Here is a 5,023-nt window from a genome sequence, read left to right as displayed (position 1 = left end):
CTCTGATCTTTTTGCTATCTCCATAGTTTTCCCTTTTCCAGAATGTCATATAGTTGGAATCGTACAGTATGTAGCTTTTCAGATTGGCTTCTTTCACTTAGAAAATGCACCTAAGGTTCCTCCATGTCTTTTCATGGCTTGATAGAACATTTCATTTTAGCGCTGAATAAATTTCCATTGTCTGAATGTACCACAGTTTATTTATCCATTTACCTACTGAAGAACATCTTGATTGCTTCCAAGTTCAGGCAGTAAAGCTGCTATAAACATCCATATGCAGGGTTTTCTGTAGACATAAGGTTTCAACTCCTTTGGGTAAATACTAAGGAGCACGATTGCTTGATCGTATGGTAACAGTATGTTTCGTTTTCTAAGAAACTGCCAAACTGTCTTGCAAGTGGCAGTACCATTTTGCATTTCCACCAGCAATGATTAAGAGTTCCTGTTGGTCCGCAGGCTTGCTAGCATTTGGTGCTGGCAATGTTTAGATTTTGGCTATTCTAATAGGCATATTGTGGTATCTCACTGTTTTAATTTTTATTTCCCTAATGCTATGATCTGGAGCATTCTTTCATATGCTTATTTTCCATCTGAATATCTTCCTTGGTGAGCTGTCTGTTTAGGTCTTTTGCCCACTTTTCAGCTGGGTTGCTCATTTTCTTATTGTTGAGTTTTAAGAGTTCTTCACACATTTTGGATAACTGTCCTTTATCAAATATGTCTTTTGCAAATATTTTCTCCCCATCTGGAGCTTGTCTTTTCATCGACTTGAAAGTGTCTTTCACAGAGCAGAAGTTTTTAAGTTTAATGAAGTCCAACTTATTAATTCTTTCATTTATAGATTATGTCTTTGGTGTTGTATCTAAAAAGTCATCGCCATGCCCAGGTCATCTAGATTTTCTCCTATACTGTATTCTAGGAGTTTTGTAGTTTTGCATTTTACATTGAGGTCTGTGATCCATTTTGTGTTCATTTTTGTTAGGGGTGTAAGCTCTGGTTCTAGATTCATTTTTATGTATTTGGATCTCCAGTTGTCTCAGCATCATTTGTTGAAAAGACTATCTTTAATACATTGTATGTCTTTAGCTCTTATATCAAAGATCAGTTGACTATATTCATGTGGGTCTATCTCTGAGCTCCTTATTCTGTCATACTGAATTATTTGTCTGTTCTTTAGCTATAATATCACTGAGATAATTTCTCACAGTATGATGTTAACTGTAGATTCTCTGTAGATATTGTTTATCAAGTGGAGCTCGTTCCCCTCTATTCCTAGTTTGCTGAGAACTTTTATCATGAGCAGGTGTTTGATTTCATCAAATGCTGTTTCTGCATCTATTAAAATGACCGTGTGATTTTTCTTCTTCTGCCTCTTGTGATGAATTACATTAACTAATTTTAGAATGCTGAACCAGTCTTGCATAACTGGGATAAATCCCATTTGGTCATGGATTCTTCTACATTGTTGAATTCAATTTGCTAATATTTTGTTAAGGATTTTTACGTCTTTGTTTACGAGAGATACTAGTCTGTAGTTTTCATTCTTATAATGTCTTTGTCTGATTTTGGTACAACTTTGCTTGCTTTGAATTCTGTTCTGAAATTAATATAGCTACTTGCACTTTCTTTTGAATAGTGTTAGCAATTTTTTTTTCATTTATTTACTTTTAATTTGCATATGTCTTTGTATTTAACCTGGGTTTCTTGAAGACAACATATGGTATGGAATATGGTCTGACAATCTCTATCTTTTGACATATAGGCCATTGACGTTCAAAGTGATTATTGATATAGTTGGATTAATATCTACCATATTTGTTACTGTGTTGCCCTTGTTCCTTATTCCAATTTCTGTCTTTCACTCTCTTTCTGTCTATTGTGATTTTAATTGAGCATTTTAAATGAATCCATTTTCTCAGCATATCAGTTATACATTTTTAAAAATTTTTTTTAGTGGTTGCCCTAGAGTTTGCAATATACTTGCAACTAATCCAAGTTCATTTTCAGATAGCACTATACCACTTCATGGGTAGCGTGAGTACCTTGTAACAACAAAAGAATCTTAATTCCTCCCTCACATTCCTGTTTCATTGGTGTCATTTATTTCACTTATATATAAGCATATATATGATACATACAAAGCATATATAATCAAATACATGGTTGTTATTTTGAAAAAAATGTAATCTGTTAGACCAATTAAGAATAATAAAAGTAAAAGTTTTTGTTTTACCTTCACTTAATCCTTATCAATGCTCTTTCTTTATGTATGTATATCTGAATTTCTGTCCTATATAATTTTTCTTCTCTCCCAAAAACTTGTCCTAACATTTCTTGCAGGGCAGGTCCATGAGCAACATATTCCCTCAATTTCTGTTTGTCTAAGAGTCTTTATGTCTCCTTTGTTTTTGCAGAATAATTTTGAAGGGTACAGAGTTCTGGTTGGTGGTTTTTTCTTTCAACACTTTAAACATTTTACTCCACTCTCTTCTTGCTTTCATGGAGAAGTTGGTTGTAATTCTTGTCTTTTTTTACTCTATAGATAAGGTATTTTCTCCTCTGGCTTCTTTCAGAATTTTTTCTTTATCTTTGATTTTGATTTTCTTTTCTTTTCTTTTTTTTTCTTTCTTTCTTTCTTTTTTTGTAGTTTGAATATAGCATACCTTCATATATTTATTTTATTTATACTGGTTGGTGTTCTCTGAGTTTCTCAGATCTGTGATTTGATGTCTGACACTAATTTGGAAAATTCTCTGTTATTGTTTCTTCTGTTCCTTTCTCTCTTTTTCATTTTCCCATTATGCACATGTTTTACCTTTTGTGGTTATCTCGCAGTTCTCAAACATTCTGTCCTTTTTTTTTTCCAGTCTCAGTTCTCATAGCATCAAGTTCAGAGATTCTTTCCCCAGCTGTGTCCAGTCTACTAACACCATCACAGGCATTCTTCATTTCTGTTACAGTGTTTGTTGATCTCTAGCATTTCTTACTGTCTCTTGCTTAGCATTTCCATTTCACTGCTTGCATTGCCCATCTACCCTTGCATGTCGTCTGCTTTATTCATTAGAGCCCATAGCATATTAATCATGGTTGTGTTAAATTCTCTTTCTGATAATTCTGACCTCACTGCCATGTCTGGTTCTAATGCTTGCTCTGACTCTTTAAACTGTGTTTTGCCTTTAGGGATGCCTTGTTAAATTTTTCATTATAGTTGGCCATGATTTTCTGGATAAAAGGAATTGTTGTAAATAGCCTTTAGTAATGGTAGTAAGTTGTGGGGGAGTGGAAGCATTCCATAGTCCTATGATTAAATTTCAGTCTTCCTTTCAGCTGGAACTACCATCTTCCAGTCATTTGCCAAAATGACGAACACAAAGAGAAAGCGGGGAGGCACCCAGTATATGTTCCCTATGCCTTTTAGAAGATGTGGCGTTGTTCCTTTAGCCACATACATGTGAATCTACAGTAAAGGTGGTGTTGTAGACATCAAGGGAATGGGTACTGTTCAAAAAGGAATGCCCCACAGATGTTACCATGGCAAAACAGGAAGAGTCTACAGTGTCACCCAGCCTACTGTTGGATTTGTTGTAAACGAACAAGTTAAGGGCAAGATTCTTGCCGAGAAAACCAATGTGCATATTGAGCACATTAAGCACTCTAAGAGCCGAGACAGCTTCCTGAAACACAGGAAGGAAAATGATCAGAAGGAAGTCAAAGAAAAGAACCCGGGTTCAATTGAAATGCAGCCTGCTCTGCCCAAAGGAGCACACTTCGTGAGAACCAATGGCCAGGAGCCTGAGCTGCTGGAACCTATTCCCTATGAATTCACAGCATATGGGTGTATGAAATAAAATAAAAGTTCAAGATCTCTGTACTATTAAAAAAAAAAAATTCAGTCTTTAGAGACCTGTGCCTCTGGACTGTGACCTTCACAAGTTCTTCTCAGCCCCTACCCTCCCTAGGCAAGACAGTATGGCTAGAGCAGCTGGAACTGAGCACTGTATTTCCTTTTCCCCAGGTCAGTTAGGCTTGTGGTTAAGTGGTTTCTCCTGAGGGCAGACCTTGTTAAAACAGAATGTTGGGTGTATTTCAAAACGGTTTCTTTTCCTATTTCCCGGCCAAAAGCACAATGGAATTGTTCTCTGATGTTTACTGTAAGAAACTGGTTGAACTCCTGCAAGTAAAACTCACAGAAGTGTAGGGCCCTACACTTTTGTGAGGTGACTGTGTCCCCCTGTAGCTTCCAAAGCTCACATTTGTCCACACTGAGCCTCCAGCAATTGTCAACTATGGTACTGGTTCCCATGGAGATTTCTGCTGGTGAGTTTCTGCTTTGGTAAGTTGGGATTCTCTGTACTCACCTGTCCAATTCTGGGAGCAGCAGTTGGCCTTATGACCTCACTTTTTTTTACAGATCTCAGAAGTCTTGTTGATTTTTTCAGCTTTCTACTTGTTTGGACAGAATTGTAATTTTTAAGCTTATTACATGCAGAACTGGAAACCAGAAGTCTCCTTTATTTCTTGACTCAACCAAAGAAGCTCCATTATGTTGAGTGCACACTGGATTTTTTGGAGCACTGAGTCACATGTGGCCTTCCAGTAATAAAAGACGCCAATTGAGTTTACTCAGCTTGTGGTGGTTTGTCCAGGCTTGATTTGGTATTTGGCTTTTAAGCAGCTTCATGTCCTTAAATGATGTGAAAAGGAAAAGATTAACTGGGAAGAGAGTTTCATGTCATGTTGCCTGTCACTGTCAGCGACCCCACTCTATAGTGTGTGACTCCTAATGTTTTGGGTGGCTCAGCACAATGTCCAACACAATCCATTGCACTAAAGTGCCCTCTGCACTTTCTACACTTTCTGGTGTGTCACATTCTTCCAGCAATCAATGGGCCCAAATTATTCCTTAGTTTTAAACACATCTTCTATAGCATGCTCAACTTAACCTCAAACCAAACATTCATTTGGAAACCAAGAGATTCCACTGTTCCATTGTCCATATGAAATGGAATGGCTGGCAACATTT

At 36.9% G+C, this 5,023-nt stretch overlaps 1 pseudogene; it reads left to right on the top strand.

Annotated features, from left to right (window-relative positions):
* The first annotated feature begins 3,356 nt into the window (after nt 1–3,356).
* On the top strand, nt 3,357–3,848 carry LOC134391730 (large ribosomal subunit protein eL21-like; annotated as a pseudogene).
* The last annotated feature ends 1,175 nt before the right edge of the window (nt 3,849–5,023 follow it).

This window comes from Cynocephalus volans, chromosome 12, assembly GCF_027409185.1.
Source record: "Cynocephalus volans isolate mCynVol1 chromosome 12, mCynVol1.pri, whole genome shotgun sequence".
Classification (NCBI taxonomy): domain Eukaryota; kingdom Metazoa; phylum Chordata; class Mammalia; order Dermoptera; family Cynocephalidae; genus Cynocephalus; species Cynocephalus volans.
The sequence above is the reverse complement of the archived record's forward strand: the minus strand, read 5'-3'. Positions and strand labels throughout refer to the sequence as shown.